Genomic DNA, 27,708 nt, shown 5'->3' with positions numbered 1-27,708 from the left:
AAACGGCCAAAAAAGATAAATTCACCATTTTAGGAAAGCATGTTAACTAGGCCCCTTCTATATACTGTATGTAAGCCCTCCGCCCTAGAAATGTCATGTGTGATTGATTTTCTGCCTTCCCAGAAGTCTGCAAAGAGCTTGAAATCTAATTACATGCATCCCCTGCAGTGGAACTTTGTTTTTTTGTGAGATAGATTATTTGTTCATAAGACTCTTCTTCATAAAATCTTTACTTACATGTTGCTGCTTTTATTTATTACAACATTGAGACTGATCTGGTGTATTTATTGAAGTCAGATCCTTCCATCCAACAGCTTAGTAAATACTGACACACCTTACATTTTTATTGCTGGATCAGAAAAAAAATACGATTCTGCAATATATCTAGTTGTCTTGGTGGAGAATTTTTTTTTCTAAAAACTGGATTTTCACTTACATTTTTCTCAGAATATTAAACAAAAAATGTCCTAAAACTTTTTTAGCTGAGTTGACTATTACTATAGCCAAGTCCCAGGCCTCTCCAGGCCTAATGGTGACCTCCAGAGTTAGAGAGAGCTGATATCCTTCTGTGTGGAGTGGGTTACAAGGCATGGTGGGTCCAATGCAAGGTAGATTAATGGTCGCTAGGTACTTCTTGAATGCAAAGAGGTTTATTGTCTCTTAAACAGAACTGTGGGAGAGAGAGTTAGGGTCAGGACACCCTTTAGTTAATTTGGCGGACTCCGAGACTTCTATAGGTAGACAGCCACGCAGGAAAAGGCATCCAGCAAGACACCACATCTGCACGAGTAGGACTGCTGTCTCCTATGGCAACAATCTTAAATCAGTTTCTAACAAAGCTTGTAATGAACTTATTCACTGCTTCTACAATCTCCTATTGTAGATCTTCACTCAACTGAGCTCCCAGTCTTTCACTAGACTTGCTGATCCACTGCCACTGGATCCCCTGAGCTCTTCCAATCTTCTCATTCAGTATTTTCCTCAAGCGTCACCCCCAGGTCCCTAGATTGGCACTCACAGATACTCCTCAAGTGTCACCCCACTGGCCTGCTCAGTCCCTGGCTTGGCACACAAGACTGCTCTGCAAGCGTCAACTCCACTGGCTGAGTCCCTAGCTTGATATCTGCTGAAGTTTCCCAATTCTTCACCGTCCCCAGTTGGTTAGAATACTGTGGATGGTCCCTTAGTGGCGACAGCTTCCCCTCTACCACCGACCACGACGGGTTCTCTGGCCGGCAGAACCTTCATTTCTGGTTGGATTGCATGCTACAATCCCAACCCTACACTGCTCTCTGGCTTCTGGATAGGCCCTCAAACAGCCTAAAAGCCAGACATCCCTGGGATAGGCCTCAGGCTCTGGCCTAGCTGCCCGGGGCAGCACCACACACATCCACCCAGATAGCCATCCAGGTGGCACAGAACCCTGATCACCTGACCTCACCCAAATCAATGGGATCTCCAAGCAGGCCAAGGGACCCAAGAAAATCCCTGTACATTGGCTGAGACACCCCATTCATTCCTAATCTGACCTTGCAATGCCGTTGTCTTCTCTAATGCCACCAGATACTCGGCCATCTCCTATCAACTGGCCAAAGCAACTAACACTTGGCAAATAAATTTACTAGCAACCCTGCCTAAACATCAGGGTGCTACATTGACAAAATTCAAAGAGAACACAAGGTTATGCCAGCTAAGTGCAGCATCTATGGGTTTATTATGATTATAATGCCAAATGCAAACTCACAGACATATAAAACCAAAGAGCTGATCTGTAGCCATGCCACACTGGATGGAAGTGGTCCACTGGCAGAGCCTCTTGTGACAGTGAATAGCATATTGTCAGTAAGGAAACCGATAGTTGCCAACATTTGAAAGAAGATTTTAGGGACACTTCTTTTCTGTGGGGTGAGAAAGCCTATGTAGGTGGGGCATAACGGTAATTCGGGGTGGGAAATTCATCTTTTGTGGGTGTGGCTCTATAAGAAAATACTAAAAAATGCGGCGTGATAGGTGCACCATGGCGAAAAGTGGGTGTGATTTAAAATATGCTAAATATTGGGCATGCTTTAAAGGGGGTGTGGTCAAAAAGCATCTGAGATGAATTACATAGTATAGAATGTGGTAATGTTAAGGCGGAGGTCCACCCACCTCTGCAAAAATGAAAATCCAGCAGCTACACATACTTTTAATAATCGGACACTTACCTGTCATGGAGTCCAGCGATATCGGCACCTCAGCTGATCAGCTGTCGTGTGCTGCCGCCACCCAGCAGTGTCGCATTACAGCTTCACGCCCCAACTGCGCATGCGTGAGGCACCGCTGTGGCTGTGCTCTCCTACTGGCACGGCGGCAGGGAAAGGAGCCAAGCTATGACATAATTTGTCGTGGCCCAGACTCCCTGAAGTGGGGACAGGATACCCGTCAAAGACACTTTTACACTTTTTGGTGGAACTCCATTTTAACTACTTCCATACTGGGCCATAGTGAAATGACGGCCGCAGGAACCCTCCCTCCGGGTGGATGTCGTACGACGTCCTCGGCTTCCCGGCATTGTGGAAAGCACGCGAGCGCGGCATCACTGGGGAACCCAATGTGCATGCCCGGCGGCCGCGATGTCCGCTGGGCACCCGCCATGGCTCAACACAGAGCAGGGACATGGATCGGTGTGTAAACATACAGATCCATATCCTGTCAGGGGAGAGGTGATATGATTGTATGTTCCTTGTATATAGGAACACCGATTGGTCTCCTCCCCTCATCAGTCCCCTCCCAGTACAGTTAGAATCACTCCCTGGATAACACATTTAACCCCTTCAGCAACCCCTAGTGTTAACCCCTTCCCTGCCAGTGACATTTATACAGTAAATCAGTGCATTTTTAAAGCACTGATCGCCTTATAAATGTCAATGGTCCCAAAATAGTGTCAAAAGTGTTTGATCTGCCTGCCGCAATGTCATAGTCACGATAAAAATTGCAGATCGCTGTCATTAGTAGTAAAATAAATAAATAAAAATGACATAAACCTATCCCCTATTTTGTAGACGCTATAACTTTTGTGCAAACCAATCAATATACGCTTATATACGCTTATTGCGATCTTTTTTTACCAAAAATAGGTAGAAGAATACGTATCGGCCTAAACTGAGGAAAAAAATGTTTTTTAAAAACAAAATTGGGATATTTATTACAGCAAAAAGTAATAAATATTATGACAATCAGTTGTCTTTGTGATATCTTGCACTTAGCACTTTCAGTTTCCTAGGTGGAATATTGATTCTAGCTCAACACTATTTATCTCTATATATAATCATTTGGGTGACTGGCCATTTTGGAGTGTTTGCAGCTGTTTTCATTTAGGCACATTTCACTTAATATCCATATTTGCGCTTTAGTAATTTTGTTTCAATAAATATTGTGCTGTTTTCAAAATTGTCGGTCATTTCTTTCTTTATAGCGCAAAAAATAAAAAATGCAGAGATGATCAAATACCACCAAAAGAAAGCTCTATTTGTGGGGGAAAAAATGATTAAAATTTAATTTGGGTACAACGTTGCAGGACCGTGCAATTATTATTCAAAATATGACAGCGCTGAAAGCTGAAAATTGGCCTGGGCAGGAAGGAGGTGAAAATGCCCGGTATTGAAGTGCATACATAAAAAGGCATGTATAAAAGAATGCATATATAAAAAAACACATATATAAAAAACGCATATATACAATATAACATTATACAGTATATGGAGGAGCATGTTACTTTCTCCTATGGACAATGCCTGGGAATAGTGTCCAATTCCTAGGCCTGAGCTCTGTCACCTGATGGAGGGGTGATGTCACTGCTACCTCTAAGCTCAGACACCAGGCAAGGTGATTAGAAGTGGGGGGAGAAAATGAGTCACAGACATGGTCACTGGGCCTTGAATTGGTAAAAATGATGTTGCTGTTGAAGGTAAAAAATTTGAACAATATGACATTCCGGGTGTGTTGGATTATTCTTTTTTCAGCCACCCTCTAATGCTCCTCCCCCAACAGCTACATCATACGCTGAAGTAGGGGGATGTGCTTCAAAAACACAACCCCAGCATAAGTAAAATAAAGTGGAGGTCTGCTTGGGCTCGGTGTGGCCATTGTGGGGAGCCACTCACTTGGCTGGGACCCGTTCAGCAGGAACCGCAATACTACAGTGTGGACCTGCTATTAGTTGCAGCATGGCGACTCCTCCATGAATTCCAAGGAGAGAGACTGCCATGACCTGTGGCCTGGCCAGGGGCCTGGCAACCATGAGTCCTATAGTACGGGCGGCAAAGGCTTCCCCTGAAGAGCCGACCAGCAGTAAGCCCCTTGTCCTTTTAGTTCGTAAGGAGCTATTAGCAAGATTAGGTGAGCCGGACGAAGAGGGTGAGGGCCAAGTCATCGATTGGGGTTCCCCTCGAGTGCAGGCTGAGTTTGGGTCCTTAGAGAGGTTGGCAGAGTGGTCATCCCCTGAGGAAGATACTGATGAGGAGTGGGAGACAGTGGGGATGGACCAGAGCCAGCAGTGGAGCCTGAACAGCCAACAGGAACTCCGGTCAGCAGTGTGCAGTGCTCCGAATCCAGGCCTTCCACCACACTGACCAGGGAACTCACCCATCAGCAGTGGGTCGTTCGAGCCCTGACTGCATGCCTGGAAGAGGAAACCCTAGGGAGCTGCCTTGGTTCTCCAGGTTCCAGCGGCAGGTGCAAAAGAGAGTGGCCTTGGAGCCACTCTCCCGGGGTGGATGGGAGGATGATATGGTTTGAAAATACCTTCACGTCCCCAAGCCTTTGCGGGTGCCAGGTGGTGCAGCCTGGACCCAGTTCCTGGAGATCAAAGAGGAATGGTGGCTTGGAAGGGCTATCCATAAGGACCGAGTGCTTATATGTATGGCGGGTCAGTCGGAAAAGACTATCGTATCCTAATTTTTATGCCTAGGAGCAAGACACATGAACTGCAGAAGAGGCAGACTGTGTTATCCTTTTTCTTTTCCTGATTGCAGGAACGGACCAGCCTGCCACCCTGTGCCCAAGGACATTGAGTGAGGTCTAGTTCAGCTTTTACTCTTGGCAGCCTGTTTGTCCGGGGCCCCTCCCACCCGGAACTCCGGAAGAGAACTGTTCATTTGTGTGCATATGTTTTATTGTTGTTCGTTTATCACCCCCTTCTGACAAGACAAGGAAAATGTGTGTGCTTTGTTGCTCACTGTTCTCTATGCTGATAGGATGCTAACCCCCTTTTAGCGGAGATTGTGTACAGTGTAAAGTTAGGTGTAAGTGTAGGATGTGTTTTTTTGTGTGTGTCTTATTTTAGGATCCTCAAAGGGATGGGATGGCTGTCCTTCTCCATCTTCCTGGAATGACAAGAATTTCTGCAAGTAGAGTATACTTTCTGAGAAAGATGCTCTGGTTCAAAATGTGTATGTTGTTAGCTGCAGGGACCTATAGTTAGGAGTGCCTTATTCATTCTGTGCAGATGTACCATATTTATCAGCGTATAACACGCACCGGCGTATAACACGCACCCCAAGTTTAGGAGGGAAGTTTAAGGAAAAAAACTTACATTTAAATGCCCATCAATGCAGCCTTATCAGTGTCCATCTGCAGCCTTGTCCATCATTGCAGCCTTGTCCAGTGTCCATTTGCAGCCTTGCCCAGTGCAGCCTTGTCCAGTGCCTTTGAAACATTGCTAGTCTAGTTGCAGAATTGCCCTGATTTAAAATTGGCGCCAAAAGAGCGGAGAGGAGCGAGCGGAAAGGAGATGCACAAAGCCGAGTGTACTTCGGCTCTGCTCACAGTCCCGCCCATCTCCACTGATTGCAAGAGGAGCGAGTGCCACTGACATACAGAAAGCCGAGTGTACTTCGGCTAGACTCGGCTTTGCTCACAGTCAGGGGCGGGACTGCGAGAGGAGCCGAGTCTAGCCGAAGTACACTCGGCTTTCTGTATGTTGTTGGTGCTTGCTCCTCTCGCAATCAGTGGAGGTGGGCGGGACTGCGAGAGGAGGCGAGTCTAGGCGGGGATCGGCGTATAACATGCACCCACGATTTTCCCCTGATTTTAAGGGGAAAAAAGTGCGTGTTATACACCGATAAATACGGTAAATACTCATCAGAAATGTATACAGTTATTTTTTGTACGGAATTTATTTGTACAGTTCCCCATTCAAGTTGTTTCCCTTTCCCCTCCCAATTTATCTTATGGGATGCCCTTGCCCTAAATTCTAGAGTGCTAGAGTTGAGATTTTTGTCAGTGCAGGTAAATTTAGGCAGGCCTAGCTTTCTAATCCTGTTTGTTTTGATCTGGGAACTGTGGAGTGGTTTAATGTAGGCTGGTGACTCACAGGCAGTGTCCCTTCTTGATTACCTCTCTCTGGCTTCAAGATTCTGAGGAGCAGAGGAGGGGAAGAGAAGTGGAGCTGTCTGGGGTGTGTTAAGGAACCCTGACCAATCCCCAACTAGGATTGGCAGGGGGCAGGCCTCATTAAATACCTTGGGTCAGCCCAGCTAGGGAGAGTTGTTCAGGTGGAAAAACTGAGAGATGGAATGTTATGCCCCGTACACACGAGCGGACTTAAGTCCGACAGACTTCCAAAGGAGTTCCGTCGGAGTTCTGCTGGAATTCCGATGGAGTTCTGACAGACTTTTCGGCCGAATGGACTTGGCCACACACAATCACACTAAACTCCGACGGATTCGAACGTGATGACGTACGACCCGACTCGAATAAGGAAGTTCATAGCCAGTAGCCAATAGCTGCCCTAGCGTCGGTTTTAGTCCGTCGGAGTAGCATACACACGAGCGGAGTTTTCGAAGGGGACCGGGTCCGGCGGAGTTCCTTCGGGAAAATTTGAAGCATGTTCCATATTCTAAAGTCCGTCAGACTTTGGTGAATCAAAAGTCCGTTGCAGCCCACACACGATCGGATAGTCTGACGGACTCGGTCCTTCGGACTTTGGATGTTGAAAAGTCCGCTCGTGTGTACGCGGCATTAGTGTCACGTACCTTCTAGAAGCGAGCCCGGATTGCGGAGAGAGGCCTCCCTTACAACTGCCACTACCGGTTTCCTGGAAATGTAACAGGGAACACAGGAGTAAGGAGGGGTACAGGTGCCTGGCAGGATCAACAGATGAGTAGGATGGGTAGGTGAAGTTCAGTGGAGCAGGTAATTTATAGCAGATAACACAGTTCAATGGAACAGGTAACTTGATGATAAGCAGTGCAGGGAAGTAGGCAACTTGTAGCAGAAGAACAGTGCAGTATACACAGGTACTTGCAGCAGATAAACAGTTCAATATAAGCAGGCACTTGCAGCAGGTGAACAGTTCAATAAGACAAGTGACTTGAAGCAGATGAACAGCGCAATATAAGCAGGTACTTGCAGCAGGTGAACAGTTCAATACAAGCAGGTTACTTGCAGCAGATGACACAGTTCAATATAAGCAGGTTCACCTTTCGCAGACGGATGGTGAAATCAAGCCGGGTCGGATATCAGACTGGAAACGAAGTACAAGGGAACAGGCAGGAGAATCGTCACAACAAGCCGGGGTCGGGTGCAGGCAGATAGCAGATGGGTCACAGGCAGGCCGGGTCAAACAGGAACGAACACTACGGATCAGGTCTCACAGGTATAATGCTGTAGAGCAGACAGCAGAGACCATTAGCAAGAAACTAGTTTAAATAGGCCGTTTGGCGCCAACACGGACGCAGGCACGAGACCGCGCACATGCACGCGCACCTGCGTACGAACGCATGCGCGTTCGTACGATCGTGCGTATCTGCGACGATCGTAAACCAGAAGACCTGGAGGTCAGTCTCTTCATGCGATTTTCATGACAGTTAGGCTGTCGGGGCTTTGGAAGGAGCCTCCCCCTGTCTGGGAGCCCCACACAACCCAAGGAGTGTCCTGATCAGGAGCAGGAGAGGACAGCGGGGAACACTGCTGGGCAAGTCTTCAGGAGGGATCCACCAAGTGCCGATGAGTGACAGGCTGTCAGAAACCATGAAATCAGACCGACACAGAAGTACAGTTAAATCACACTTGTTTAATAATAAAAGTAAAAAGAACAAACATAGTCAAAACATAGACAAAGTTCAGTAACCAGAATGAATAGTCAGCCAAGCTAGAAGTCAGGGATGAACGCAGTGGAACAGCAAGCAGGATCTGGAGCCAGAAGGGATGCCAGCAAAGCAAGTCTTTAAACAGGAACGCAGGAGATCGTCTCTGTGATGTTGACCAAGGCGAAGGCAGAGATCCTCTGGACTGGATGGTTTAAGTAGGCAGGACTGATGAGTGGGATATCATAAATTAGCCAACATCTGAGCGACCAGCTCAGAGAAGAAAGAGCTGAACCCAGCCCTGACACAGGCACAGTCGGGAGAGTTGGAAGAAGAATGCTGAAGCGGACTGGGAGTCTGAAATGGGTGTAGAGCCAGCGGGAGAGACTGTGACGTTACTGGCATTGAAGTTGGGCTGCTGCAGCCAGGAGGGCTGGCAGAGCCTGCACAGGACTGTCTTGGATCAGTAGTCCACCAGATTTCTGTTTCTATTGATATTGGTTGCTACATCAAAGGGGCCCATGGCCCCTGCCAGCAAGTGGCGAATCCTTCAAGTTGGGCTTAATTCAGAGTTGGGCCTAGCCATGTGCTAGCTGTGCCAGGAACCAAGTATTGCACAGGAGAGAAAGTAACAGTTTACAAATAAGTGTTGTGCTGGTGAAGTCTCAAGCTTTAGAGGATGTGAATAGAGGTTTCAATCAATCATTTCATCATTTATATAGACATTTGTGTACGAAATTCAATTTGGATTCTTACGAAATACGAATTTTTGTTACATTCGTAAACTGTTTGTTAAATAACGAAAGGTCGCTATGATGAATTTATTATTATGAGGGGCTCCCAGCATCCCTGTGCTGTGCTGACTTCCTCTGATTGGTGAACAAAACACCAGTCATGTTTCTGTTAATTTGGAACCCGAAATTCGTTAACTAAATTTCGTATTTTGTATGAAATTCGTAAACGCATTGAAATTCCCATTGGGTTCCCACCATCCCTGTGCTGACTTCCTGGGGTTTTAACTTTTTGGCTCATTAACTTTTTGTAACAATTACGAATTTTTGTTAGGATGAATTTATCATTATGAGGGGTTCCCACCATCCCTGTGCTGTGCTGACTTCCTGGGTTTTTAACTTTTAGGTTCGTTAACTTTTCGTTAAATATGAATTTTCGTTATGAATTTGGATCCGAAATTCGTAAACGAAATTTCGTAATTTGTTTGCATAAAAATTCATATTTCGGATTCGTACGAATTTTAGGAAATTTGTACGAATTTTCGTTTCGTATGAAACTAATCACACATGTATATCATTTAATACTATTGATTCTCTGCATCCCATAATACTATTGATTCTCTGCATCCCATAACCCCTTTAGCCCATTCACGTTTAATCCCTCGCTAAAATAACAAAAACAAAGCTGATCTTTCTTAATCGTTTGGAGAGTGACTGGAAGTAAATGCCAGGCTGGGGAAGGAGACAGGTGGAACTACTACACTTAGCAGCCCTACGGGTGAACCGCTACAATAAGAAAATGAGTAAGCTACTGGCCTCACGCCAAACACAGCTGTAGTGAGGACTTCTACTCTTCTGAGGATTATAGCCCTGGCTGCACTGCTGTATGTGGGGCTAGTTAGCGCTGATTTTTCACCCCAAAATCAGAGCAGTTAGCATTCCAAGGTCAGGGCTGCGCTACAGGAGAGGCTGAACCTGCACGGAAATCCACCAAAGGTGGCAGGTAAGGGTTTCTTCTCTTCCCACTGGTTGTGACTTGAGCTCCATGGGGACAAAAATGGGAATGGGCTGTTGTGTGGGTGTTAACTTTTTATAGCAATTCACTGTTCTTGTGGGCTGAAGTAGGTGGGGCAACTATAACATTAGGCACCAGGAAAAAGTTTAGGTCTTTAGTTCTACTTTAATTTTAGTTTGTGGTTGATTTAATGGCAGAAATCACTTTTAGCTGCTGTCCTGTCTATACCAACTCACTTTTTTGTTGCAATACTTTCTTTTTTTTTAAAGTAGGCTTTTGTTTCAACGTGGAGTATTTTGGGGGTTTCTTTTTTTTTTTGAGGGGGTGTAGGTGTTGTATTTAATTTCTAAGTGATAGTTTTTAAGTTTGACGTGTTCGAAGCACATTTACTAGTTGACATCTGTTTTACATTGCTATATCATCTGTGTTTATTCTTGTGGGAAAACACCTGCCAATGCCCTGTGTCTCTCGTACATTGTGGTCTTGTTTTGCTCATTTAACTGTCCTGTTGATAGACACGTTTTACACCCCTTTCACACCAGGGCGTTTTGCAGGCGCTATAGCGTTAGAAATAGCACCTGCAATCCGCCCTAAAGCAGCTGCACCATGCATTGTTTGTAGTGTGAAAGCCCCGAGGGCTTTCACTATCAGCGGTTCGCTGGCAGGACGTCAGAAAAAAGTCCTGCCAGCAGCTTCTTTGGAGCGGTGAAGGAGCGGTGTGTTTACCGCTCCTCCACCGCTGCTCCCCATTGAAATCAATGGGGTAGCGCTGTAATGCCGCCGGCAAAACGCCGCCATTGTGGCGTATTGCCGGCGGTTTTAACCCTTTCGTGGCCGCTAGCCGGGGGTAAAAGCGCCCCGCTAGCGGCCGAAATGCGCTGCAAATCCGCCGCAAATCCGGCGGTAAAACGCCGCTAAACGCCGACGCAAAGGGCGGTGTGGTGTTAAAGGGGTCTTATAGTACTTTGTCATCTGCAGCCTCTTGAAGGAAAACATCTGCCTGTGTCTTATGTTTTTCCATCATTAAAACTGTCCTGCCGCTTGCCTGTTTTTTTCACTGTTGTATCATCTATGGTCTTTTAATTCTTTAAGAGAGTTTAAGAGCAATAGGCTAGCAGCAGGAGAATTTTGCATTAGCACAGACAACCAGAGACAAAAAAAAGCCTGTTTTTAAACTGAATCAGATTAGGGTGCCGTTATATGTAACCCAAGCTAATTGTGAATAAATCCACAGCCACATGTGGTACATGTACCCATGGCATTGCCAAGCTTCCCATGCCTTTTTGGCAATACCTGGCCTATTAGCCCTAAAAAGGCCAGAATTTATTAACAGGATTTGCCCCTATATCAATGATCATATTAATTCAGGCAAAAATTCAGACCTAATTCGGACCTAAAACAGTGAAATTAGATGCACCGAACCCTCTGCACTGCCCCGCTGCCTCACACAGGGTGTAAGCCCAGCCTTAAACAGGGTTCAGCTAATCAGAATTGGCCATATTCGATCAACCTTAATTCTAAGACCATGTTTATAGTGATTGTCAAACACACAGACCAGGGAAGGAGCAGTATAGGGGAACTGGAGAAAGAAGAATCCAACACACCCCACCTGTAGCTTAGCAATATATTAATACAATTATTGCCTAGAGGGGTATGTAGAGCACTGTTATATTTATAGATAAAATATTTGCCCTGGTGACAGAGTCACTTTAATTGCCTTAACCCCTTTGTGCCTAAGGGTAAAACAAATCTAAATGCTTAAGCACAATTTTGCAACTTTGACATGTGTTAGTAAAACCGTACATATCATCACAACTACTTACATGCAATTGGATTACACAGCACTTTTTTTCAGGACACATTGGGCTTTCTTTTGGTGGTAATTGTAATAGATAGCTCCTGATTTTTTTAATACATTGTTTTCAAAGAAAAACTGTCCCAAAATAGTTAAAAAAAATCTTTTTTTAATTTAGCTGTATATTTCTTGCTACCACCATAACCTACCACCAAAGAACAACCCAAAATAAATTCTCCTGCTCCTGAGAATCGCAGCGATACCACATATGTGTATGTTAGTTGTTGTATGTACCCGAAGTACAACTCAAAACAACAGCACCCATTTTGCTTTTTTTTATCCTACCTAAAACACTGAAGGCCATTTCATACCACATGTAGTCCAGTGCATTTTTTTTCTGCATCAAAAACGCATGGAAAGTAGGTTATATGTTTTTTTAATGGCAAAGTGCACATTAGTGCTTGCAGTTCCAGTGCATTCCATTTCCAGAAAAAAAAGTAGAACATGCTACATTTTTTCTGGACTGGACTGGAACTCTGTAAAATGCATCAAAAATGCACCGGAATGCACCTAAACGCACCATAATCACAATGGAATACACATGTCCTTATTTAAGGCTAAGAAAAAAAATATGGGGAAAAATACACTGGACTGCATCAAAAATACATCAAAAACGTGCATACAGAAAAGCACCTGGAACACATCCTGACTGTAGAATAATGGAAATTAACAGCGCTAGAGGAATAAGGTGCTGGCATATAAAGTGGATGCTAAACCAAGTGAATAAATAAAAATCATATAGTGCTAACATAAAACCGTACTAAACCACAAAAAAAAAATACATTCATGTAGTGCTCAGTGTCTTCTGTTTTGATTCAGCATCAATACATGAAATACTGAACAAAATGGAAACAAAGTTCATATATTAAGTGCTTTTAGATGGAACTTCAGCGTCAATGGATAGGCTTCAAAATAATACGATTTAGGTTAGAAGGTCTCCCCCTAAGTGTCACCACTCACCAAATTCGATGGACCCCTAGCTTAGCAGTCCGAGGGTCATGGTAAACTTGGGGTTAATGGTGGTGGGCGTCATCAAGGACATTACTTCTAGTTTCATAAAATGTGTTTATATATACATGGGAGTTTAACACCTCCCTCTTAATAGCCAATGAAATGAACAGAAAACCTACTGGTGTTAATTAAACACCCATTTCCTTTCTAGACACATCACTTCCTGTTTTTTACAAAGTCGCGATCAACTCTATTGAAAAATGAATTTGAACATTTAAAACTTTATGAAACATAAAATGTTAAAATTCATCAGAAAAAAATCTTATTTGAAGAGGAAGTGACCATTATTTATACAAAATAACAAAAAAATAGAAAAAAATATATAAAAATGAAAATAAAAAAAAAATAAATAAATAAAAATAAAAGTGAAAATAGCATCCACTTTATATGCCAGCACCTTATTCCACTAGCTCTGTTAATTTCCATTATTCTACTCTAAAGGGTTTTTAGTACCTTTGCAACAGCTGTCTTATTCATTTCATTCAATTATTCCTTTTAGCGTGAGTTCTAGTTTGTTTTACATCCAGACTGTGTTTCTATGGTGTGAACAGGACCTGATACTAATAAAAAAAATAATAATTCTGTTAGAAAATAATAATACTAACCCTGACCTTTGACCCTGACTCAAACACTAATGTAACTAACAACAACAGGTATATTTTAAAACGGCCTATCATATACCTCTCTGCGCCAAACTAGGACCTTCACACACCTCCCAAAATTATATATATATACTTACGTATATGCGCTCACTTAAATGGTGAACGCACACACGTGAACGAAAAAAAAAAAAAAAATAAAATATATATATATATATATACTTCTTTTTATGCAGATACCTGCATATATAATAAATGCTAGAACCACAGTATACTGAATAATAACTGCTGAGTATATTAAAACCCAGCAGTACGGACAATAATACCGGTAGCAGCCGTTATAAAATTTATAGTAAAAATATATAAAAAAAGGTCATACAAACAATTCATCAATATATATATGAGAATATCAGTATAAAAACAGCGCTTTTAAAAAGAGTCCTTTATAGAAGCCATAATATACGAAAAATCACTAGAAAGTTCCAAGTGTGCAGATAAAGTGTCTATAGTGATCTAATCAGCGTTGCAAGGTGATCAAAGTGCTGACAATCTTTCTTCCACCATAAACCGGGAGTGCTTCACCACATGCGATGCATACCCCCCTCGGGGGTTAAACTCACCAGACACTGCTGATAAGGTAAGCCTTAAGGAGTAGTCACTTCATTGGATATAATAATATTCATATATATCCCCCTTAGCGTTGCAGTCCCAAGCAGTCCTCCAGGTTTATCATAAAAATGAAACAAAGTGTGCACATAGCATAATACTGTTTTATTTTTTAAAAAGTTTCACACAAATCCATAAAATCCCCCACTTCAATATATGCGTACATTATCATAGAACAACATCAGCGTTACAAAAACGTGTACTTCACCGAATTTTCCGATCCCAGAACCATTCGCCAGTGTTCCACTGTGTACACTGTGTATCACTTCCTGCTGACCACAGACCAGGAAGTGATACACAGTGTACACAGTGGAACACTGGCGAATAGTTCTGGGATCGGAAAATTCGGTGAAGTACACGTTTTTGTAACACTGATGTTGTTCTATGATAATGTACGCATATATTGAAGTGGGGGATTTTATGGATTTGTGTGAAACTTTTAAAAAAATAAAACAGTATTATGCTATGTGCACACTTTGTTTAATTTTTATGATAAACCTGGAGGACTGCTTGGGACTGCAACGCTAAGGGGGATATATATGAATATTATTATATCCAATGAAGTGACTACTCCTTAAAGCCCCGTACACACGAGAGGGATTAAGTCTGACAGACCTCCAAAGGAGTTCCGCCGGAGTTCAGACGGAGTTCCGACGGAGTTCTGGCGGACTTTTCGACCGAACGGACTTGACCACACACCATCACACCAAACTCCGACGGAGTCGAACGTGATGACGTACGACTGGATTCGACGTAGGAAGTTCATAGACAGTAGCCAATAGCTGCCCTAGCGTCGGTTTTAGTCCGTTGGAGTAGCACACACACGAGCGGATTTTTCGACGGGGACCGGGTCCGGCGGAGTTCCGTCGGGAAAATTTGAAGCATGCTTCATTTCTAAAGTCCGTCAGACTTTGGCGAATCAAAAGTCCGTTGCAGCCCACACACGATCGGATAGTCTGACGGACTCAGTCCGTCGGAGTTTGGATGTCGAAAAGTCCGCTCGTGTGTACGGGGCTTAAGGCTTACCTTATCAGCAGTGTCTGGTGAGTTTAACCCCCGAGGGGGGTATGCATCGCATGTGGTGAAGCACTCCCGGTTTATGGTGGAAGAAAGATTGTCAGCACTTTGATCACCTTGCAACGCTGATTAGATCACTATAGACACTTTATCTGCACACTTGGAACTTTCTAGTGATTTTTCGTATATTATGGCTTCTATAAAGGACTCTTTTTAAAAGCGCTGTTTTTATACTGATATTCTCATATATATATTGATGAATTGTTTATATGACCTTTTTTTTACTAATGTAACTAACCCTGGCACTGATCAAATCATGATCTAGTAGTTATTTTTTTTAATTACATTTTTGTTTTTTATTATTTATTACAATTTTTTTTGCACACTTTTTTTTCTGCAAGCAGAGGGAGAGGTATGATGCATCTCTTTCCTCTATTCACAACCCCCCCCCCCCAAAAAAAAACAGGGGCAGGCTTTACAGTGACTAATCACTGTGATAACCAATCACAGGCTATCACAGCAATCAGGTGACACAGAATCGGGAGTTCTAGGTCCCGATCGTTAGAATGGGGCCTGGGGCTCACGTTGAGACCCCAGTCCCTGTGCTGGGAGCAGGCTGTGGGGAACGCTTCCAACACAAAGAGAGATACGCAAATATGCAGCCCCACTGGAAAAAGCCCAGTCCATATTTGCGTACGGTCGGCGTGAAGGGGTTAAAGTGACCTTGTCAGCATTTTGTAAATAAAAATAAAAACTGCCCCTGTAAAAAAAGGATGCAAATACCCCTCCTGCTCCTACGTATTCTGTATTCATAAAATGATGAGTTTGAGTAGCAGCATTAATTACTGTAAATAAAATCCCATTAAAAAGTGATTACAACATACCGTACATGGGATCTGATAAAATGTTATGGCCAATTTTAGTCTTGGCCTTGAAAAGGTTGAGCTCCACTTAGATAGACCACGTTGCATTCTGTAATCTTAAAGAAATACAAATGTTGATTCATTAAAAATACATAAAAAGCACATGACATATTCTCCCTGGGATATATAGCATAAATATACAGCAAATGCATGGATATTGGTTTAAGGGCATAACATTACTTGCATTAACGGTAATAAATCTGCTTTAAACTCTGTATAATTACATGTGGGATTCAATTTCACCTTGGCATTCCAGTAACTCTACGTGTGTAACACGTTCAACATGGAAAGAATAGAAATAAGGAGACATGTCTATTTTTGAAAATGTTTTACATTAATGGATTTTATTGAGATTTTATTGTTCCATTCCCTGTGGCTACACATTGTCAGACAGAGCTTGCGCTGAGCTTGTCTATACCCGGCATTGGGATCTGGTGAGTCCTTTTCCCAGGGGTATTTTTACTGCTGGTTATAGATACAATAAGATGGTTTATTTTTATCTCCTACCAGTCAATGTCTATCATGACTATATTGTGGAAACTTCATACTAAAGCTTGTTTGCCTGGATACATACTATTGTGTTTTCCTGGCCACCTGTAAAGGTGACCATTGTTATTGATTACATTTTTTATCTGAACCCACTAACATTCTTAGAAACGCTGTTGTCTTTTAGTGTTTTCAGTATACAGTATATTCTCCTGTGAGGATTCCCTGCTTGAAGAAGAAATAATACATATAGGATTTCCGGCATTGGATCTCCAGGCTCCCCCAGTTTATAAGGGGTATTGAACTTTGAATTGTCATATCATATGACACCATTGTGATTGAATTAAGGGTGTTCTGTTTCAAATGCCAATACGTTTAATGACATACATCTTAGACCCAATCTGTGCAGACAGTATGGCTATTTGTTGACTTGGCAGAATCCACAGGCAATTTAACTCTTCAATTAGACACAGAAGTTGAATGCAACATATTTTTACTTTAGGTCTGTGCAATACAGAGGATGTTTTTCCAGTCTTATGAAGTATAAGAATCCTATACTATAGAATCCACCCACTGCCTGCTGTCAATTACAGAGAGAGAGCTGATCTAATGGGGAACTAGTGTCTTAGTGTCCCCTTCAGGCTCCACCCACTGCAGCAACACTGGTTTCTAGGAGGCTGTCTTCTGTGAAGCCAACAGTGTCATTAAAGAGGAAGTAAACTCGTTTTTATTTTCGTTTTTTTTTTTATATTTACAGAGAACGAAGTGTCTTCATGCCTAGCACATAGTAATGCTAGCATCTAATGTTTTGCAAAGTACCTTTTTGTGATTTAATAAACAAAATATTCTTCCTGTAATCGACTGCGCCATCTTTATTGTTGACTTCTGACTCCCCTGAGACCTAATTTCCGCCCTTCCTTGTTTCCCCCTGAAAGAATCTCGCACATATGCGATCATGCGCTATTTAAGCCTCTTTCTCGATCACCATTACCACAGCAACCGAGCTCCTCCATTTCTTGCTGTGGATGTCTAAGATGCCCTGGTACACTCCCCCTGTGTGTGACATCTGAAAGTCACAAGTATAGAACCAGGAAGCTAGGAAGGGAAAGTATTGCGAGCCTTTCTCACTGTGCCATTCTCAAAGGAAATTACAGACCCGGCCCTGCTGTCATTAAGGAAACGGCACACACCACGTGCCGTTAATCAGATGACTAAATGCACATGCGCCAATGACGTAAATAAAAATTACAGGACGGATTGCAAGAAGACTGTACAATTAAGTCATGTTTCACAGGCAGAGATGAATAGTGCTAGTTAGATTAGAATGAGCAAAAGTTGAAATGGAGAGTTTACAACCACTTTAACAACCAGTGACAAGGAAAGGGTTGGGGCAGCAAATATATGGCTCTGCTCCACTGCATACAAAGGGGCAGCAAATATATGTCTCTGCTACACTGTATACAGAGCTGAGCAGTTTGCCTGTCTCTGTACACCAACTTAGAGTTGGTCTTACTTACCTCCAGTTTTATTATCCATGAACTGGAAGTAATTCTTTAATTTGCTGCATTATTATCACCAATCTGCAACATGGGCACTATGAAGAACTACATGAATCTGCTGCAAGTGTTTGCAGGCACTATGGCCCTGCCATGGTAATTTTACAAAGTGTTGCTAGAGATAGGGCTGCCCTACTATGGGTCCCAGTGGGTCCATGGGACCCCCAACGGCAAGTTGAGAGGGGTGGCAGAGCAGAGCCGCTGCTACCTACTTGATGCGCACCGAGTGCAGACTCAGTGAGAGTGTCGTGGGCTGCATGACACAGCGCTGTCCCACACAGCCGTGGCACTCTCACTGAGTCTGCACTCCAATCTTCAGTGACATCCAGAAAAGGGAGTGTGAGAGTGAGTCTCCTTCCCTGCTCTGTCCATGTCATAGAGCCGGGAGGAACTTTTTCACATGAGCTCCTGAGCAGGGGAGGCATAGCCTGTCTGTATATATACCCTAGCCTCTCTGTATACCCCCTAGCCTCTATGTATACCCCCTAGGCTTTCTGTATATCCCATAGCCTTTCTGTATACACCATAACCTCTCTGTATACCCCCTAGCCTCTCTGTATATACCCTAGTCTCTCTGCATACACCCTAGCCTCTCTTTATATACACTAGCCTCTTTGTATAGACACTAGCCTCTCTGTATACACCATGACCTCTCTGTATATACACTAGCCTCTCTGTATATCCACTAGCCTCTCTGTATACACCCTAGCCTCTCTGTATATACACTAGCCTCTCTGTATATATACTAGCCTCTCTGTTCATACCCTAGCCTGTCTGTATACTACTGTACACTAACCTGTCTATATACCACACTAGCCCTTAACCTAGGTTCACACTTATGTGTCTAGTGCAAAATCTGACTTCCTTATTTCATTTGAGTTTTTTATCATGATATAAAAACATGGATGTGGGGGCCTTTTGGTGGGTGTGATTTTTTATATATTTTTTGGGTGGGGGGGGGGGGGGAACAACAGCATTTCATTTTTGGACCCAGGCAGCACAATGTATTGGCTAGGGATCTAATGATTTCCCCCAAATGACTCTCCTAATCCCGCTGAAAAGCAAAACTAAACAAAGAATGACAGGGAGTATCTAGCTAGGGACTGTACTAAGTAGAGACAAAACAGAAAGGGGGATACATAGCAACTTAAAAAATTCAAAAGAACAAGGCACAACAGAGACTGAGTTGCCCATGGAGCATAAATGCCTCGGAATGATCCCAACACTCATTAGAACTGAAAAAGCTGCTTGGATGAGTGGTGGAATGACTTTTAGACATAGTGAATGTGAGTAACTTTCTCTAGCTATCTTTTAATTCTGTTTTTCCCTTTAGGATTTCACATACCATATTTATCGGGGTATAACACGCACCGGCGTATAATACGCACCCCAAGTTTAGGAGGGCATTTTAAGGAAAAAAGTTTTAGGAGGGAAGTTTAAGGGAAAAAAAACTTACATTTAAATGCCTGTCAATGCAGCCTTATCAGTGTGCATCTGCAGCCTTGTCCATAATTGCAGAATGATCAGTGTCATTTGCAGCTTTCCCACCGCTGTTTGCAGCCTTGCATAGTGTCATTTGCAGCTTTCCAGTGTCATTTCCAGCTCGCCCAGTGCCGTTTGCAGCCTTGCCCATGTTTAAATATCCCGCCGCCGAGACAGACCGAGCGAGCGCCGCCGAAAAAGACCGAGCGGCGCCGAAAAAGACCGAGCCGTCTGCCCGGCTCCGCTCGTAGTCCCGCCTCCCTGCTGTTTCTGGAGCGAGCGCTGCCGAAAAAGACCGAGCCAACTCTACTGTGTATTCGGCTTGGCTCGGCTCGCAGTCTCGCCCAGTGTGGGCGGGACTGCAAGCCGAGCCGAGCAGAGTCAGTAGAGTCAGTAGAGTCGGCTCGGACTTTTTCGGCAGCACTCGCTCCAGAAACAGCAGGGTGGCGGGACTACGAGCGGAGCCGAGCAGACGGCTCAGTCTTTTTCGGCGGCGCTCAGTATTTTAGCCTCACAGACAGTGGGGATCGGCGTATAACATGCACCCACGACTTTCCCCCGATTTTAAGGGGGAAAAAGTGCGTGTTATATGCTGATAAATATGGTAGTTAAATACTTTAGTACTGTAGTAAAGATAGTAGAGATGCCACCAGCTAAAATGACCCTTTTAGGTATGAAGAGCTACCCTTGATGAATCCTCAGTTCGGCCATGATGCCTTAAGCTTCTTGGTTCCCACTGACACACCTGGTTATAGACTGAAGACCGCTCACGCCTGTGTTACTTAAGGGTTAGTACATTACCACTCTACAACAGTATACAGAAAATAGGCCACAGGTGACTTGAGAAATAATAAGATGAGTGCACTATTGAAGGGTAAGCAAATACAATGCATAAAACTAATATTTAGGACAACAGAATACATTGGGTTAACTGACAGGAATGTTAGCCTCACCTACAGCCATTGACTTACACCACAATAAGGCTAAACCCCATTAAACTAGTATACCTAGCTTTAGTAAGAACAACGTGAATGGTGAAAGCATGAATGGCACAAAGAAAAAGTCTCATGGTAACTTTGACAATGACTATTCAAAATGTGTTCCCAAGTGCAATCTGCATGTACAGCCCTGTAGTGGGTGTGAGGGTGTACAAAGGGATTCCCCTGAAGGTATGAACAAAGTACCGGGTACCTAACTGTCAATGTTGGCTGTCTTTCATTGGGATCCTTCTGTAGGTGGTGCACAATTTCCATATTCAGCAAAGGGAATGGTGTCACTTGGTAACCTACACCAGAAGGTGCTATCTACACTGCATATTGCCACCAGTGCATAAATTTGCATTTAACATGCAGGGTCAAGCCCCCTATTTGGATAGTGTCTTTTTCCGGCAGCCCCTCAGACCTGTTGTGCCACCATTGAACTTTTCTGTGCACACCAACATGCACACTGGTAACATTCCAACTTTTATATCTGTGTTTAGAAAAAGAGATGCTTTAGTTAGACAGTCAGTAAGGCTATTGTATGTGTATGTGTATTTATGTGTACATGCCACAATGGATTCCTATACCCCTGTATATTATGGTCGCGGAGAAACATGTCTAAAAAAATGTTTTAAGTTAACTATGCTCTCGGCTGATAACACTAACTGTGGTAGGTGTTTCATATTATTACTGCTCAGACTGTAAAGAACCCCTTATGCAGTTTAAGATTAAATTGCTTCCAGTCCAACTACATTGGGTGGCCACATGTCTTTTTCAGAGTCCTCAAATTAAATAGCTTTTTTCCCAATACTGCAATCACCACTGATAAATCTGTACCATGCTATTATATATATTCCCTCTGAAGTGCAAAAATATGGGGCTCCAGGATCCCCGCTACCATATACAGTAGTATATTAAAATGATTTTAAGGATGGATGTTAGAGCAGCAAATACAGGTGCATCTCAAAAAGTTTGAATATCATCAAAAAGTTTTTTTTTTTTCAGTAATTCGATTCAAGAGGTGAAACTCATATAATATAGATTCATTACACACAGTGATAAATTTCAAGCATTTCTGGGATCAGTGGACACAGTGGCTGCGTTTTGATGACACAGTGGCTGCGATTTGATGACAGAGTGGCTGCGATTTGATGACACAGTGGCTGCGTTTTGATGACACAGTGGCTGCTTTTTAATGACACCGTGGCTGCGTTTTAATGACAGAGTGGCTGCATTTGATGACACAGTGGATGCGTCTTAATGACACCATGGCTACGTTTTAATGGCACTGTGGCTGCAATTTGTTGACACTGTGGCTGCGATTTGGTGACACAGTGGCTGGGTTTTAATGACACAGTGGCTGTGATTTGATGTCAGAGTGGCTGCGATTTGATGACACAGTGGCTGCATTTTAATGACACCGTGGCTGCATTTTAATGACAGAGTGGCTGCATTTGATGACACAGTGGATGCGTCTTAATGACACCATGGCTGCGTTTTAATGGCACCGTGGCTGCGATTTGTTGACACTGTGGCAGCGATTTGGTGACACAGTGGCTGCGTTTTAATGTCACAGTGCCTGCGATTTGATGACAGAGTGGCTGCGATTTGATGACACAGTGGCTGCATTTTAATGACACCGTGGCTGCGTTTTAATGACACCGTGGCTGCGTTTTAATGACACCGTGGCTGTGTTTTGATGACACAGTGGATGTGATTGATGACACAGTGACTGCATTTTGATGACACAGAGGCTGCGTTTGGTTTGACACAGTGGCTGTGTTTTGATGACACAGTGGATGCGATCGATGACACAGTGGCTGCATTTTGATGACATGGTGGCTGTGATTGATGTGTTTTTTTCAAAAATTTTCAGTTCGTTTGCGCCCCCCCAAAAAATTTTGAGCACCAGCCGCGCCACAGGCTGATCGCCTCCATGCCAGGTCGCATTGATGCAGTAATTCATGCAAAAGGAGCTTCCACCATGTATTGAGTGGATATTGCACTGTACATGGACATACATTTCAATAAGCCAACATTTCTGTACTAAAAATAATTGTAATATTCCCATTTTCTGAATTTTGGGTTTTCACTAGCTGTAAGCCCCTTTTTATCAAAATTAAAAGAAAGAAATGCTTGAAATATATCACTCTGTGTGTAATGAATCTATATAATATCACTTTTTTTGTTTAATTACTGAAATAAATCAATGTTTATGTGATATTAAATTTTTTTTGAGATGCACCTGTATATGGCTCTGCTACACTGCATACAAAGATGAGCAGTTTGCCTGTCTCTGTACACCAACTAATGCTGCGTACACACGATTGGAATTCTCGTCAGAAAAAGCTCTGATGGTTTTCCCGACGGAATTCCGAAGGGATTTCGCTCAAGCTGTCTTGCATACACAAGGTCAAACCAAATTCTGACTGTCAAGAACGCGGTGATGTACAAAACGTACGACGGGACTAGAAAAAGGAAGTTCAATAGCCAGTAGCCAATAGCTTCAGTCTCGTAGTTGAATCTGAGCATGCGTGAGTTTTTGCGTACACACAATCGGAATTTCCGAATCTTTTTCCGTCAGATAAATTGAGAACATGCTATCAATTATTTTCTGGTGGAAATTCAGACAACTAAATTCCGATGGAGCATACACACATTCGCATTTTCCGATGAAAAGCTCTCATCTGTCTTTTGCTGGCCAAAATTCTGATCATGTGTACGTGGCATTAGAGTTGGTCCTAATCACCTCCAGTTTCGTTATCCACGAACTTGTAGTATCTATTAGACATGTGCATTCGTTTTCGTCCGAATGCATTTTCGTCTGAATTTCAGGTAATTTCATTTTCTTTTGAGAAATGATAACGAAAGTGCAGAATCCGAAAAACGAAAGATCCGATATAAATAAATACTTTATTTTCGTTTTTGTTGTTACAACAGTTCGATATAGAATAGGAGATTCAACATGAGTCTGACAATAACAATCTGTGTCTATTGAACCTGTGGTCGAATGTGCCTAACCTTACCTCTATTAGTCCAAGATTATATAGAGAAAAGATTCGACAGAGAGAAAATTTTCGACATAGAGAGAAAAGATTCGACAGAGAGAAAAGATTCTGGAATTGGGTGGGGGAAGTAAAATAAAAATAATGATGATGATGAATGTTATTGGCTGATTGTAACCAAAGAGGAGGAGCAGTAAAATAGCTAGAACTAAGTACACACGTACAGCCAACTTACTTTCACTTACGGTTGATACCAGAGAGAGACATACACACTGAATCATTTCAGAAGACAGTCAGTCTTAGCTGGGCCATTTGAATTGTCAATTGTCAGAGAACCTGAATTATTATTAACCACTTGGGATCCGCGCTATTGCCAAATGACGGCATTAGCGCGGACCTACTTTTCCGGGACTACGTCTATTGACGTCGTCCCGTGCACGAGCGGCCTGCGCTCCCCCTGAGGGGCGCGCGCGGCGCGCTCTGTGATCGGCGAGTCCATGAGACTCGCCTGATCACAGATCCGTGCAAGGGGTCGATCCCGACCCCTTATCACGTGATCAGCTGTCAGCCAATGACAGCTGATCAGGTTATAGAACGGAGCCGGTAACCGGCTAGTATTCCTCCTCGCGCTGACAGCGCGAGGAGAAAAAAAAAAAGCAGATCGCCGGCGGCCGTGATCGGGACATCAGTCCCGATCATGGCCAGCAATTCAAGCGACCATCTGCCCCCTGCCAGTGCCCACCTGCCCCCCGCAGTGCCATCCTGAATAAAAGTAGGTGCCCCCCGTCAGTGCCACCCAGCAGTGCCCATAGTGCCACCCAGCAGTGCCCATAGTGCCACCCAGCAGTGCCCACAGTGCCACCCAGCAGTGCCACCCACAGTGCCACCCACAGTGCCCACAATCTGCCTCAAAGGTGCTGCACCCCAGTGCCGCCCATCAGTGCCCAGCAGTGCCGCCCATCCGTGCCCAGCAGTGCCGCTCATCAGTGCCCAGCAGTGCCACCTATCAGAGCCACCTATCAGTGCCACCTATCAGTGCCCATCAGTGCCACCTATCAGTGCCCATCAGTCCCATCTATCAGTGGTACCTATCAGTGCCCATCCGTGCCACCCATCCGTGCCACCCATCCGTGCCACCCATCCGTGCCATCTTATCTGTGCCCATCTTTGCCCATCAGTGCCGCCCTATCTGTGCCCATCGGTGCCGCCCTATCTGTGCCTATTAGTGCCGCCTTAACTATGCCTATCAGTGCCCACCAGTGCAGCCTATCAGTGCCCACCAATGCAGCCCATCAGTGCCCACTAATGCAGCCTATCAGTGCCGCCTAATCAGCGCACTTCAATGAAGGAGAAAAATGACCCGTTTGCAAAATTTTAGAACAAACTATTAAAACATGATTTATTTATTTTATTTTTTTGCATCTTTTTTTGTTTGTTTAGCAAAAAATAAAACTCCCAGCTGTAACTAAATACCACCAAAAGAAAGCTCTATTTGTGGGAAAAAAATGATAAAAATTTAATTTGGGTACAGTGTTGTATGCCCGCGCAATTGTCATTCAAAGTGCATCAGCGCTGAAAGCTGAAAATTGGTCTGGGACTGAGCGGGGTTTAAGTGCCCAGTAAGCAAGTGGTTAAAGTGGTTGTAAACCCTTACAAACCACTTTGACCTACAGGTAAGCCTAGATTAAGGCTTACCTGTAGGTCCAAGAAATATCTCCTAAACCTATACGGTTTAGGAGATATTTGCCCAAAGACAGGCACCGCTGTCTACGGCGCATGCGCCGTAGACAGCGGTGCGCAGGCGCACTGAGCGCGGCATTTCCAACAACGGAGCTGCCGCGCGTGTCGGCTCCCGTGCACATGCGTGGGAGTGACGTCATCGCGGCTTCGCCGAATGACAGCGGCGGAGCTGCGAGACCCCACCGAGAAGATGGATGCGCTGGACTACAGGGGACATCGGTGACTTCGCTGGCTCCTGTGTCAGGTAAGTGACACATAATGGGCTACTATGCGATGTATAGTAGTCCATTATGCTTTGCCTTTGCAGGGAATGAAAGAGGAAGTAAACTCATCAGGGTTTTACCCTTACTTCCTGTTTGGCTATATGACAGGAAGCAAAGCCAACCAAAAAAAGACAAGCAGGGGTTCTAACACTCACTTGGTTTCCCTCAAATGCCGACAATTAGTGATTGTCTTGAGCTAGATTTTAGCTCAGTGCTCTAAATCAGTGGTTCTCAACCCTGTCCTCAAGTACCCCCAAACAGGCCATGTTTGCAGGTTTTCCTTGATCTTGCACAGGTGCTTTAAATCAGAGTCAATGGCTTGTTATTTTGGATAGCTACTTTAGCTAAGATAAAGTCCCAAACATGTCCTGTCGGGGGTACTTGAGGCCTGAAGGTGAAAAACCACTGCACTAAAATGGAAATTTTCCTTTCCTGGTGCCTATTCATGGCAGGAAATCTGTTGCATGAAAATTGTTGGGGGGGGGGGGGGGGAGTGTAAAATGCATTACTTGGATTGAGCATGCATCTGCAAAACAAATTATTAAAAAAACATATAAAACATAAAAATTTGTCACAAATTTTATTGGTCAACAAAACAGGACTTGGAAAAGAGTAAGGAAAGCATAAAACACACGTATGTTAATCTGAGACACTGACAGAATATGGGTTTGAGGTCTGACCATTTTGCAAAGGTAATTAACAGGAGTTAAAACGACTGCGCCCACAAATGGACAGTCTCTTAAGGATTTAAACATTTATTAGTCCCAACATCTTGAGGAAGATTTTGCGAAACAATGCAGCACAGACAATTAAATCAAGATGAAACTACCTGCAAACACAGATTAACGACATCAGAATTATTTCAGTGAAAAATACCCCCCCCCCCCCAAAAAAAACAAAAGTAAAAAAATACTTGCCCTAAAAGACATCTGTTTTGCAAGACATAACAAACAATACACACACATACACAAACACACACCTCTTTTCAGGGCAAGGTAAAGAATGCTATATGCAATCTTTATATAACATGGTCTGGGGGGCAAACCAAGAGCCCAACATGGGCAAAACGTTATACAACAAATACCATTGCAGTCTATGGGAACTGCCTTGTTAATTTTTCTAGTCCCCACTTGGCGATCGCTCTTCTCACCCCTTTCCTAGCTGGCCCTGTTGTATGCTCTGAAAAAGGATGTTGTTTGGATTGGTGAAGGCAGTTCACAGCCTTTTGAGAATGGAGTGGAGTGTTGAGTTCCCCTTTAAAAAAGTTAGTCCATGGAAATCAAAGGGATTAGAGGGGGGAGACAAGAGCATTAGAGAATGGAGTGTGGAGTTCCCCTTTAAAAGAAAAAGCTAGCCCAAGGCAATCATATGCATTAAAGGGGGAAGGTTAAATGCCCTTTTAGGAGGAGCGAGAGTCTTTTTACATAATTTTAACAAGGTGCATGTTACACATAATACATGTGTACATACATGACCTGTGTGAAAATCTCCTTAAAAAAATACATAAAGGTGAACCAGCGTAAAAAAAAAAGTTTAGAGGTGCGCCCGTTCAACCCGTGCAATTGCATGTACGTTGCTTAACATTTACTAAGATTTTGGGCGTGCAGTGAACAAACTCATGTGAATGAGTGCAAGAGCCGTTTGCGCATGCGCAATGCTTACATTGATCTGACACAATTCTAAACGTACTTGTAGGCACAGCAGGATTTCTCTGAAAAAGTTACTTTCTCATTCTATTTTGGGCATATTTGTTACTTGCGCAGTTGTTACTAAACTTCCTCACATCCCCTCATAATATTGGCACCTCCATATTCTGTCAATATTTATTTGGAAATGCGGTGCTCCATGTCCATAGTGGCGCACAGATTGCATTCTCCTGTGTGCTGAGATCGCTATAGTAAATGGGGGATTTGCGCTCTGTTACCCGCGCACAGTGTCGTAAATATGGAAATGGGTGCTGCGCCTCGTAAATTACCCCCACAGTCTCTCTGGTGTTGACCTAAAGCTTTACTCCTTATTTTTTTAAATGTGTTTCTTTGTGTATTTTTGTTGGTAGTCATTGAGAATCCACCCCCAATTAATTCATTTATACACTTTTCTCATTTCATTTGAACTGGTTTCTAATTATCTGGCAGCATGTATAGTAGTACTGTATATTCTTGACAACCTTGGAAAAGATCAAGGTTATTCCAGAATCACCGTGCTGTCATTTGGAAATGTGAAGTTTTATCTCAGACTGAATGCCAAGCGGTGTAGAGGCAATGAAAAGTGAAAGTTTGTTACACGCTGTTGTCACAGAACATTCATTCAAGT

The sequence above is a fragment of the Lithobates pipiens genome, unplaced genomic scaffold, assembly GCF_037356315.1.
Source record: "Lithobates pipiens isolate NorthernLeopardFrog02 unplaced genomic scaffold, aLitPip1_a1.2 Scaffold_28, whole genome shotgun sequence".
NCBI lineage: Eukaryota > Metazoa > Chordata > Amphibia > Anura > Ranidae > Lithobates > Lithobates pipiens.
This window is presented reverse-complemented; position numbering follows the sequence as displayed.